Source organism: Elaeis guineensis, chromosome 4, assembly GCF_000442705.2.
Source record: "Elaeis guineensis isolate ETL-2024a chromosome 4, EG11, whole genome shotgun sequence".
In the NCBI taxonomy this organism is placed as follows: Eukaryota; Viridiplantae; Streptophyta; class Magnoliopsida; order Arecales; family Arecaceae; genus Elaeis; species Elaeis guineensis.
The window spans coordinates 23,464,090-23,478,410 of NC_025996.2; positions in this window are offsets into that span (position 1 = coordinate 23,464,090).

The following is a 14,321-nucleotide window of genomic DNA, read 5'->3' on the forward strand; positions in this document are numbered from 1 at the left end:
GAACAGAAGAATATCAGGATAAGAATTGTTGGACTTTAGAAGGAAAAGAAGGTTCTAAGTTTGGTACGAGATTTATTCATCTAAGGGAATGCATAAATAATAAGCTTAAGATAAACAATGAGATTATTAAATAATTAGTTTCATATATGATCCCCTACTTTGTCTTAAACATGGCATGTTTAATGGGTTGGGATCTTACGTCTAAAGGTTTGGTGAGATGGTAGTAAAGTTCATGCTGATGTGATGGAGTGCAACCATGTGTCATTGGGATCCTTGACACATTATTGACTTGTCAATTATCAAGATGATGTAGGATGAGAGATCAACTAAGGATGCATTTGGTTCGTGGTCACAATCAGAATCAGAATAGAATTAATATGGTTATATTTTCTAATGCGTGTGGTTCATTTATAGATCTGAAATCGAATTCGGAATGAAATTAAATCCTAAAGGAGAGTTGGGATTGGATTTTAATATACTGAGTGATTCTATTTTTTAAAAAATTGGAATAAGAATGAGATTTTCTTCAATCAAATAGGTGGAATGAAAGTCATTCATTTCTATTTTTATTTCAGAGGCTAACTCCTTTCAACTAAACATGATTTTGTTTTAGTTTAAAAAGCATCTCTCTAAAGATGGTGGATCCATCAAATTTCACTTCACAAGTAGAGTAGATTAACTCTACAATATTATAGCCAAAAGGAAAGATACAGAGCTATGGATGAAAGTCTAGAATTAGCTGGTCGCTATTAGCATTTGGATTTATACAGTACATGCGGTTGGTGAGGGAGAGGAGAGAGCACTGTGACGCCAAGATATATAGTTTCATCAATCCAAGGACTTCAAAATAGCTTTCATGAATATGAATACACTTCTCCGAGACTAGCTACTTCGTGATCACAATAGGTTTTGGATGGGAACAGCCACCTATTTGGGTTGACCATGGTTGTCTAAAAATTTCCTCCAAACAAAAATGTTGCCATTGAACTGCACCAAAATAAATTATTATCAAGAACTTTATTTGCAATAAAATCCCGATATGGCTAGATAAAAAAAAATGAAATGTACCATAAATGTCTTGTCTCGGTAATTTTCTCGATGAAAGGCTTGTGAAACACTTATAACTCTTTTTGTTTGATAAGATCAATCAATTTAAGCCTAGTTCTTCAAATTTACCAAGATATACGATACATGATTGGATTACAATTTAGAAGAGAAAAAGATTGATCACAATATGCCCTCTTGTCTCTTCTGGAGCACATGCTTTGTTTATCTTTTATTGAATTTGGTATAAATCAATCAAACTAACTCACCCACGATCCCCACTCATGCTTAAGTAGGTTAAATCCCTCATGATTGGTGATAATGGTGCATAGTGCAACATATGCACCTCCGTTGCAACTTAGTTAACTTTAACTTCATATTTAGATTAGGAAGAACTCATTATTTTGGCAACTCCTTGAGTACTTGAACTTTGAAGACTCGTTTGGTTCGTAGAAAGAACTTTTTTTTATAGAAAATAACTTCCTAAAAAGTGACTTCTAGAAAATTACTTTCTCAAAATATAATTTTGATATATTCGGTTGATCATTGGAAAGTAGCTTATTACAAAATGGCTTAACTTTCGTTAAGCATCTATTTTTCTGAAAAAATTATGCAAAATATATATTATACTCTTAATAAATATAAGATCATGTCTTTTTGCTCTCAAATTTTATATAAATAATAATATTATATTGATATAAATAGAAATATGATATTAATATTATAAAATATAATAATTTATTAAACTAAGATAATATTAATATATATTAATATAATATTAATATTTGAATATAATGAAGTTACCACTAAAGATATATAAATATAATATTATATTAATATAAATATATTCATATAAATATTATATTAATAATAATTTAATACATTAAGATATTAATGATATATTAATATAATATTAATATTTTAATATAATAAATTTATTAATAAAGATATAATTATATTACTAAATATGATATTATATTAATATATAATATATTCATATAAATACTATATTAATTAAAAAAATATTATTAGTATAAATATTAAAATAATATTAATATATTGTAAGTATTATAATATTTATATTAATATAAATATTTAGATAATATTAATATAATATATTAATATTTATAAGGATAATATTAAATGATATTTTCAAGAATTTATATGCTCCATAATCACGTATTTATAAAATCATCATTATCATTATTTTTGATTTACAATCTTAAAATGATATTTTTGGAAAGAAAAAAGGGCTGTCAATTTTTATCTCATAGGAGGTCTCAAAATTCACCTCCTCCATGAGTTTTCACTTTCTATAAAATATAAAAAGTATCTTCGCATGAAAAAAGCTTTTCTATTCTTTCTTCTCGTAAAATTTCAATCAAACAAGAAGACTTCTTTTCATTTTTTAGGAACTGCTACTTTCTCCCTCCACTTCCCACGAACCAAATGTGTCCTAAGAACATTCTCTAGTTAATCCTGCTTCTGCAGGGTCTAAAATTTGGCTTATGAGATGCACTTGAGTAGAGATATGACCTAGCTAACCAAGCTTCACCAATGTAATTAGGTCGCAAGGGGGAGGGGGAGGGGGGTTGGATTGGTGATGTGCAGTGGCTTGATCATAGTTCTAAGCTCTAAGATGAAAGCAAATGTGAGAGAACATCTATGATATTGATGCCAAACTAGTCGAAGACCCGCACGTTACGTGAGACTGAATGTACGAAAATAATTTTTCTTCTAAATTTGATCAGATTGAAAAAAAAAATTATATATAAATAATAAAATAATATTCATTCAAATTCTTAGGATCATTTCATATTCTCAACTAACTATATAAATAGGCTTTAATTGTAAAAATATAATAATACCATACATGAATAATATAATTTAATATAAAGAGGTATTAGGTTTTAATTGTAAGAATATAATAATACTATATATTAATAACATAATTTGATGTGAAGAGGTATTTTTTTCAGGTGGCATAACAAAACTCATTTGAAAAGCTGAGTTGGCAGCACTCCAATACTCCTTCGTACAGTATTATTTTATATATATATATACACACACACACAATAAGTTTAATGTACTTAATTCACTAGATCTGGGAAGGTATTTATGGTCAAAAATACCTATATTCGAGGAGTAGGTTAAGAATACATATACTATCAATCAGTGAATTGGACCGACTGTTTTATTCTTTGTTATAGATTTCACAAGATTCACCATTATAGACATAAATGTAAACACCAATTTCATAATTGATGGTCATAAAGCTAATGGCATGACAAATACAACTTAATATTATTTTATATAGAGAAACCGCCCCATATCTCAAGTGATATGCATCAGGAATTAAGGATGACGTGCATGTTTGATGACTTTAAAATAGGTAGGCTCTTTTTAAAGGGTGATGATTCTCAATGGAGATCATGTACTGTTTTGCCACATCATCACCTTGATTACAAATCTTGCTAATATTTTGGCTAATTATCCTCTATTTGGAGTTCTACTTTTTTCTTCCCTAATTTTTGTTATATGCAAAGTTTTCATCTCATCAAGAATATTGGTCTGTACAAGCATAGGGGACTCGTGGGTATGATATGATAAATATCTTCATTTGTATACTGATATTGTAATACCCCAACCCCAGCAACAAATCTTACCGTATGAATCTCGAAGCATTGAATGAAAAAAAGAAAAATTGAGAGAAGACTCCCTCCTCCCAAATGACTTCTAAACAAAGTTGAAAAACCACCACCGGGGAGGAGTTAAACTCCCACCTTTCGGTCCTATTTAAGGGGAAGAGAGCTTTCCCCTCGTTTTCGTCAAAAATTTAGGCTCATACCGGTGAAATCACCAAAATTTTCTTTTCGACAGCCTCCACTGTGTTCACCGAAAATCGTAGTCGAGCGTCACCTGGAAAGCCAGATAGCGGCTAGCAATAGTTGATCAACCCTCCCTTTCTTTCTCAGTTGTTAGCTCATGGATTGTGGTCGACGAGCTACCTAATTTTGTCGAAAAAGGGACTTGGTTAAATTTCCTATTTTCTTTGATTTTTTGAATTTTTTTGATTTTTTCGATGGTTGTTGTTACCATCGACTGCCTGTCGATGATCCCTTGTCCGTGCTGCCCCGACTTGCATCCTCGACCATCGCTATTATGGGGGAGAAGCTTCCTTGTTCTAAGGTAGAAGGGGAATGGGTAGGTCCCCCATTCCGCCAAGAGAGAAGATGAAGAAAAAAAGAAAGGAGAGAGGTTTCTCTCTGTTTTCTCTTCTTTCTTGATCTTTCTCTTTCTGAAATTATTTCTCTCTCCACCTTCTCTCTATTCTATCTATAAATTTTCTCTTTCTAATTTTTTTTCTCTCTCTATGATGACTTCTCCCTCTAAGATTAGTCTAGTGAAGGACTTTCTTTCGATGATTTTGATTGAGCTTAGTGAAAGATTTTGTTCGCAGTCATCGGATAGCATGCCGACACCTATCTTGATCAAATTAAATTCATCTAAATTCAATTATCCGTGATTTATGTTAGACCATATATATGTTAGTTCGTTCATGATTTGATTAATTCATCTTGATCGGACCATCTGGGATTGCAAATGATTATATTCCACTTTGATTAATTTTTCTCTCCTCTAATATTTTCTCTCTACTTAATTTATGAAATCAGTAAAAAGTCTGAGCTCTATAGCTTTGAGGTCAAATTGATCTATTAAAGAGACTTTGAACTATTTAATTAGATCATGATTGAATAAAATTATCATGATATGATCGATTTGAACTATTGGATGCAGCTATCCATCAATCATATCTTTTTTGATTATTCGTATCCTTTCTAATTATTGGACCTAATTATATATAGGGGTATAGTTATCTGGACAAGAAGATGTCCAGTAGTGGGATACTGTAATATGATCTATAAATTAAAAAATTAAAAAAAAATTATGAAATTATATGGATTTATTGAAATATGTGTAAGATAAGTAATACTTTATTTTTTTTGATTTATCAAAAATTATAAAATATTTTTTGTATTAAATTATTTATGATTTATAAATTCGATATGTTATATTTTGGATTGCCAAATATGCCCTTTTTTTGATACATTAAATGATTTATGATCGATCGTATTGATTTTAATATGGATTATATCGATTGATTTCGATGTCGTCTGATTTATGACTTTCTAAATTAGAATATGAAAAAAATATTTTGATTTAAGATAAATTTTGACTCACAGTCTGATTATGTATCAAACCCCATTGATGGAAATTAAATGCTAGTACTTTGATATCCCATCAATGGGGCAACTAAACACTGGTACTTTGACACAGGTTGTGGTTGGTACTCTGATACTCCATCAGTGGGGTGGTTACATACTACTTCTCTAATACCCTATTAGTGAGGATTATGCATTGATATTTTGATACCCTATCAGTGGGATGGTTAAATGCTGGTACTTGATATTCTGTCAGTACGGATTAAGCACTGGTATTTTGATTTAGTTCATGGCTGTTGAGATGAATATATTGTTATGAAGAAAATCAATTTATGAACAACATTAAATTTGTATGGATCTTATTTGATTAATATTATATATTTTAAATTAATATATTTTATATATTTATTTTTAATATATTATTATTGCTGAATTTATCTAGCTAAGATATACATTATTTATTGCATTGTCTAGTTCATTGTCCTATATTTTATTATTTTTATATACTCAGAAGACTAGCTTGATTTGGGGTTTCGATTTGGAGGAGTGAATTAGAAGCAGAATTTGATATCTTTATTTAGATTATGATTTATTGAGGTTGATAGAAAACTATGAAATATTATTTCATAAGATATTTGATTTAGTTCAACATTAATTATTTGAATTTTATTCTGTTGTTGTTTTATGATATTGTAATGAGATACCTTGCATGCTTATAGAGAGAGTTCTCTATGAATATATGATAATTGATGCAGCCCCTATTTGTGATCTCGAGTTGAGGGCATTATGTATATATATATTAGCAATTGGACACATGCAATATATGCTAGAAAAAAAGACAAAAGAAAGATAGTGAATGATAGAGCTTTATTTATTTAGGAATTTCAATCAAAAAGCCTAATATATATGGGAGTCAAAATAGATGAAGGTATAACTTTAATTCATTTGGAAGTTTTATGAAAGAAACTTAATTTAATTGAGAAAATAGGAGAGAGAGCATAGCAATTGATGTGGTTAAGAAAATGGGATAACAAAGAAAATCCCAAGAGGAACAAGATAGATCATAAAAGTAATTGATGTTAAATTATACATGAAAATGGTGTATCATGATCTTAAATAAATTGCCAATAAATAGCATGGATACTTGATGCATCAGCTCATATATCATATTACACATGAAAATGCATACGTTAAGAATATGCCATACATATCCACCGTCAATGCAGCAATTGCACTTACCAATAACGGTGAGACAAACCTTATATACAAGTATGATATCTAAATGATGTAGAGAGATATCAATTTATGCAATAAAAACAAATAATTTGGGGGATAAAGAATGTCATATAAATTGTAAGCACAATATATTCAATAAGCAATTGATAATTTTGGATTTGATAAGTCAATTAGGAAAAGATTATATAACACAACAATTTAATATTTTAGTAGACAAACTAATTATCTATTTATATCAACCCATCTGATTTTTCAGAATACGGTATTAAGACTATACATCTTCCTACTATACATTGGGTTTATTTCCCACTGATATACACTGGCAATTCAATACCAAGACTGTAGCAACATTTAAAATATCAATTGACCTTGGGACGGAGATGAGAGAGAGCTACAATGATGTGGTATTGCCATTTTTTCTATGTTTTTTCTAGAGATTTTTCCAAATTCTGGATGGGAAAGGCATCTCCTTTTGCTATTCGTTCAATAAGCGATTTTTTTAAAAAAATTATATAGACGAAAAGGACCAGAGGAACCAGCGAAGAAGTCACAAAACTACGGAGTACTTTACCTAATTAATTTTTTAAAAAAAATTATTTATAAAAATAACTTAATTTTTAAATCATTTATCGGATTGATGCAAAAAAGATAAAATATCATTTTGAATGGCATTTTATCATCGCCACGTCACCCACCTTTTTTCCCATTTTCCACGTAGACGACGTCAAAAAAAAAAATTAAAATCGCCAAATCAAATGGCATTTTTAAAAACACCATATTATTTGACGATTTTAATTTTTTTTCAAAAAAAAAAAAAAAGAAAAAAAATAAAAATAAAAATTTTAAATTTTTTTAAAAATAAAAATTATAATTTTGATAAAAATAAAAATTATCATTTCAAATTAGCATCCCCATTTCAAATTATCTTTTTAAAAAAATATCTGAAAAAATTATTGTAAAAAAATTAAAAATACCATAAAAAAAAATTGAAAAGAATAGAAATTATAATTTTAAATTTTAAAAAATAAAAATTTTAATTTTAATTCAAATAACAATCATCATTTAAATTACAATCTCCTTTTCAAATTAATTTTTTTAAAAAATTCATTAAAAAAATGAGAAAAAAATAAAAATTATAATTTTGAATGAATTTTAAAAAATAAAAATTTTAATTTTAATTTAAATAAAAAATATAATTTTAAATTATTTTCTCCATTTAAAATTATTTTTTTTAAAAAAATATCTTAAAAAATCTTAAAAATTTTAAAAAATAAAAAATATCATAAAAAAGAAAAAAATGAGAAAAAAATAAAAATTATAATTTTAATTTAAAAAAATAAAAATTTTAATTTAAATAAAAAATATCATTTCAAATTACTTTCTTCATTTCAAATTAATTTTTAAAAAAAAAGATGTCCAAAAAAATAAAAATTAAAAAGTGCCATAAAAAAGTCAAAAATTTAAAAAAATGGGAAAAAAAATAAAAATTATAATTTTAAATTTAAAATAAATAAAATTTTTAATTTTAATTAAAATAAAAAATATCATTTCAAATAACTTTTCCATTTTAAATTAATTTATTTAAAAAATATTTCAAACAAATGAAAAAAATACTAAAAAAAATTAACAAAAATAAAAAAATAGTAAAAATGGGAAAAAATTAAAATTAAAATTTTAAATTATAAAAAAAATTAAAATTTTAATTTGAATTCAAAAAAATAAAAGAAAAAAATGCCATAAAAAAGTGAAAAAAAAGAAAAAATATGAAAAAAATAAAAATTATAAATTGAAATTATAAAAAAAAATTTAACTTTAATTCAAATAAAAAATATCATTTTAAATTACTTTTCTATTTTAAATTATTTTTTAAAAAATATCTGAAAAAAATTGGTGTAAAAAAAATAAAAACATCATAAAAAAAGAAAAAAGGGAAAAGAATTGAATTGAAAAAAATAAAATTTAATTCTAATTCTAATTCAAAAATAAAAATTATAATTTTGAATTTAAAAAAATAAAAATTCTAATTATAATTCAAATAAAAAACATCATTTCAAATTATTAAATTAATTTAAATTTAATTTTTTAAAAAATATTCCAAACAAAGAAAAAAATACCTAAAAAATATCAAAAAGGGTAAAAATGGGAGAAAATTATAATTATAATTTTAAAATATAAAAATTTTAATTTGATTCCAAAAACAAAAAAAATGCCATAAAAGAAGTGAATAAAAGGAGAAAAAATGGTAAAAAAATAAAAATTATAATTATAATTTTTTTAAAAAAATTAACTTTAATTTAAATAAAAAATTATCATTTCAAATTACTATCTCTATTTTAAATTAATTTTATTTATTAAAAAATTACATAAAAATAACTAAAAATATTAAAAATATCATAAAAAAGAAAAAAAATTGAAAGAAAATGCCAAAGAGAATGACATTTTTTGAAACGCCATTTCTTTTGACATTTTTGAAGCATAAAACCCCAAAAAAAAATCCCTCTCTCCCTCTTCTCCGATGTTTCTTCGATATTTTCTCCTCTCCGATGGCACGACGCGAGCTCCTGGCAGTGGTGAGCTCCCTCCTCTCTCTTTCCTCTTTCTCTCTCTCCTCTTCCTCTCTCTCTCCCTCTTTTTTCTTGGCCCGTCGGCGACAGACGACCGGTGGCGGGCCCGCGCACCCCCGCCGGTTGGTCCACCGGTGGGCCACCAGCGGCTGCCCCGCCCCTCCCTTCCCTTGGCGGCCCCCTCTTCTCTCCCTCTTCCTCTTCTCTCCCTCTTTTTCCTTGGCCCACCGCGATAGATGGCCGACGGCGGGCCCGCGCACCCCCATCGGTTGGTCTGCCGGAGGCCGCCCCGCCGCTCCTTTTCCCTTGGCCGGCCCCCTCTCTCTCCCTCTTCCTCTCTCCTCCCTCTTCTCTCCCTCTTCCTCTCTCTCTCTCCCTCTTTTTCCTTGGCCCGCCGGTGACAGACGGCCGGCGGCGGGCCCGCGCGCCCCCGTCGGTTGGTCGTTGGTGGGCTGCCCCGCCCCTCCCCTTCCCTTGGCCGGCCCCCTCTTCTCTCCCTCTTCCTGTCTCTCTCCCTCTTCTCTCCCTCTTCCTCTCTCTCTCCCCCTCTTTTTCCTTGGCCCGCCGGCGACAGACGGTCGGTGGCGAGCCCGCGCGCCCCCGTCGGTTGGTCTGCCGGTGGGCCACCGACAGCCGCCCCACCCCTCCCCTTCCTTGACCGCCCCCTCTTCTCTCCCTCTTCCTCTCTCTCTCCTTCTTTTTCCTTGGCCTGCCGGCGACGGGCCTACGTGCCCCGACGGCGGCCCCCCGACGGTGGCCCCATGGCGGCACCCCCGCGGTGGGCCCCGACGGTGGGCCCAGCGACAGGCTGTGGAGGGCCCCGATGGTGGGCCCTAACGGCGGCCCCGTGGCAGCGGGCCCCCGACGGTGGCCCTCCGATAGCGGGCCCGTGCGGCCCTGCGGCGTCCTTCTATTTCGATTTTTTTATTTTTTTATTTTTATCTCATTATTTTTTATTTTTATCTCATTAGATTCAGATTTATTTTAAAATTCGATTCGATCCTAATTTAAAAATTTTAAAATATATTACATTTCATGAAAACGTAAACCTGTCAGTTGACCAATGTAGGATATTCTACGATATCTGTATAAAATATATATTTGAATATATATTTTTGTACGAATACCGTAAAATATATACATTGGTCAATTGATTGTCCAATTTAGACAGTTTGAGAATTGCATTTAATTCTATAGGTAATTATATTATTTGAATAATATGCGGAGGATTCGAGAAAATTTCAGACAGTATTTTTCTTTAGTTCTTCTTACACATTTTCAGTCGTGTGGGGAAACTAAGAAAAAATACTGTCAAAATTTTTTTCAGTCTCTTTTGCATATCATTTGATTAATGTAATTAACCTATAGAATTAATATAATTTCTGAATGGATAGGATCTATCTGTACCTATTTGTTGATGATATGATGTATTTATCATGTAAATCTTTTGAAACGATAAAATAATTAGTAATACTAAATATTTTGATTTTGTTTTTGTCATAGGTTTCTCTGAGAAAATAGTTAGTACTCGAGTTCGTGTACTATTATATTATGATAGCATGACACAGAATGATGAAACTGGTGTGCAGTACAGTCACCCTGCAAATCGGATGATTAGAGTATCTTCATCATTATCACGTCAAGAATTATTGGACTATTTATACAGCAGTATTCCTGTAGACAAAAAAAAATATGAAATAAAATTGAAATAAAAATCTCTAATCTATTGGAACAGTTAATACAGAGTAATTATATCTTAGTTTCAATTGATGACGATGAAGATGTCGAAAAAATGCTGACCTTTCCTTTGAAATATTCAGAATGTCGATTTTTAGAATTATATATTGAAAAAGAAGATGTACCGAGCTTTGGATACTATAGTCGGCTTTTAACTCAAGCGGACAATAATGTTGGGCCTTCCTCACCTTTTGTAACTCCTATGGTGCCAATCAATAGTGTTGAGGCCGTATTTGCAGAACAATATTTCACTACTGCCAGTCTTAGTTGTCCAATTATTCAGAGTCCTATGGTGACTTCTCCTGTGTCTTCTGCTATGGTGACTTCTCTTTTGCTAGAAGTAGTGGTAAGTGCGGGAGACATACTTATATAGGAAATGATGACTGGGTAGTCGGTGGAATAAATTCTGATAATCTGAATTTTGAGTCAGATGAAAGTGGAGATGAAGACTATTGGATGGATGAGGACAGTAGCAGTAATGGTGATGATGGTGAAGATGAGAATAATGATGAAGATGTTCAGGCTAATATTAATGTCGGAGAATCTCAACCTCATTTGCACGAACCCCCATAATTTTTTAACGATATAAATTTAGATGATGGTGGTTGTGTTAGTGCTGGTCGAAGATTGAACTCTGACTATCAGTTTTAGGACTCCTTGATGACTGAATTTTCTAAAGGTCTAATGTTTGAGAGTAAAGATTATGTAAGGAGAGCTGTTGATCTTTATCACATTATGAAGCATTGGACATACAATGTAGTTCAGTCGTATTCGAAATTACGGTCCGTACGATGCGCATCATCAGATAATGTTCAAAATTATAAATGGAGGCTTCGTGCTGTATTGTTGAAAAAATATGGATATTTTCAAATCATAAAATATGAGGGTCCTCATACTTGTTTGTTTATGGGGTTGAGTCGAGACCACAAACATATCAGTGGAAGGATGATTGGCACACTAGTCCGATATATTGTTGAAAAAGATCTCGATGTTAAAGTTGAAGCTATTGTGGCAACCGCTAATGATCAATTTCAATATACAGTGTCATACAGAAAAGTATGGTGTGGAAAGCAGAAGGCATTGGTTGATATTTATGGAGAATGAGAGTCGTCTTATGCTAAATTATCTTATTATATGGCTGCATTTCAACATGCAAATCTCGGTACAGTTATTTCATGAAATTTTTTTCAAACTGTGAATTCCAATGTCTGAGTTTTAAATTATATTTTTTGAGCTTTCAAACCATATATCCAGGGTTTTACGCACTACCATCCTGTAATTAGCATTGATGACACGCACTTGTATGGAAAGTTTAAAGATAAGATGTTAATTGCAATAGGAATTGATGCAGAGAATGGATATTTTTATTAGCATATGTAATTGTGGATGAGGAGACGACTGTAAGTTGGAGTTGGTTTCTTTTCCAGCTCAGAACACATATCGTCAAAGATAGAAATGGAATATGCTTATTTTCTGACAGGCATCTATGTATATTAAATACTATCGCAGATGAATCTATTGGATGGAGTCCACCACGTGCCTATCACCGATACTGCTTAAGATATATCTACAGTAATTTCAACACTCATTTTAAAAATGTGCAGTTGAAAAGAGCAGTATGACAAGCAGGAAGCACTCATCAAGTTCGCAAGTTCAACTTTATCATGAGTACGATCAGAACAGTGAATGAAGAGGCTTGGAGCTGGTTGTCCAAGATAGAAAAGGAGAAGTGGACATTGGCACATGATGATGGCCTGTGCTATGGTGTCTTAACTATAAATTTGTCGAAATTTTTAACAGTGTTTTACGAGGAGTTAGAAATGTGCCTATTACAGCTTGTGTTCAAATGATATTTTATCGTTTTGTGAAATACTTCAATACGAGGCATGCCCAAGTCTTGAGATATGTAGAGGAGAATCTAAATAATCTTTTTACTCCTCATGTTGCAATTAAGATTGCTGAAGATCAAGTTAAAGCTAACCAGCACCGAGTAACAGCATTCAACCTTCAAAGAGGCATATATGAAGTGCTTACGAGGAGAGCAAGCACAGGGTTACGAGGTGGAGAAAATTTTTATACTGTTACTTTAGCTGAAAGAAAATATTCTTGTGAAAAGTGAAGCATGTACAAATATCCATGTTCACACATTTTAACTGTATGTCAAGAAATTGCTTTACATTTTAGTGGTTTTGTGGATGATGGATATACAATTACAGCATATATGAATGCTTGGAGTGATGACTTTAATCCATTACGACATGAAGATTATTGGATGCATACACGTATGTTCAAATATATTCCTGATCATCATTGTTTGAGACCCAAGCAGAAAGGTAGACCAAAGTCAACAAGATTACGAAATGAGATGGATGATAGGCAAATAAGAAGTAAGAACCACTATGGCATTTGTAAGGAATAGGATCATGACTGCCGCTGTTGTCCTAGGATACTTCAACATACTTCAATTTCAAGTAGTGGAAAAAATTAAAAGCTTTGAAGATGTATTTTGTCATTGTTTTATGCATTTCTATGAGATTGTATTTGAATATACGTGTTTAATATCCAGAAATGAACTGAATTTTATGTTTAAGTTGTATTGTGTGACAATATCGTGTTTAAAATATATTTCTCATAAAATGAATGGCTATCATATTTCTTATTTTTTAATACATTTGTGATAATATCATTATTTTAGATTCATTAGCGTATTATGGCTTACGATCTGCGGCATTCCGGTCCTCGAGACAGCAATATTCTTAAATTGCAAGAGCACAATCGATCACATACTATTTTAGATGGCGGCGTAAGCATTCCAATCCTATTTACTATTAATTTTTTTTTAAAAAGTCATATACATTATCTAATTATTATATTTTATTGCAGGAGCCCAGACACTTTCATCTACGATGATCCGATGCTGACTTTTGGAGGACAGAGGACATCCCATATAGAGTGCTGGATTATTTATGATATCTTGAATTTTATGGAGTATATCGGATTGGTCGTATACAGATGGACGTTGTCTTATTACTGCTTTGCTTGAGAGATGGCATCTAGAGACACACACATTTCATCTTCCATTTGGTGAGGCGACCATCACTTTACAGGATGTCAGCATCCTTACTGGACTACTACTTGATGGCGTTCGAGTTACCGGAGTTGATCCCACGCTTAGAATTTTTATTTTTTTTTGACATATTTTTTAAAAAAATTAATTTTAAATGAAAAAATAATTTGAAATGATATTTTTTATTTGAATTAAAATTAAAATTTTTATTTTTTTAATTCAAAATTATAACTTTTATTTTTCTCTCATTTCTTTCTCATTTTTTATGGTATATTTTATTTTTTTAAATTTTTAAGATTTTCTTTGTGATATCTTTTTAAAAAATTAATTTTAAATGGAGAAAATAATTTGAATTTATCTTTTTTATTTAAATTTAATTTTTTTAAAATTTAAAATTATAATTTTTATTTTTTTCTCATTTTTTTTCTTTGTTTGAAATAGTTTTTAAAA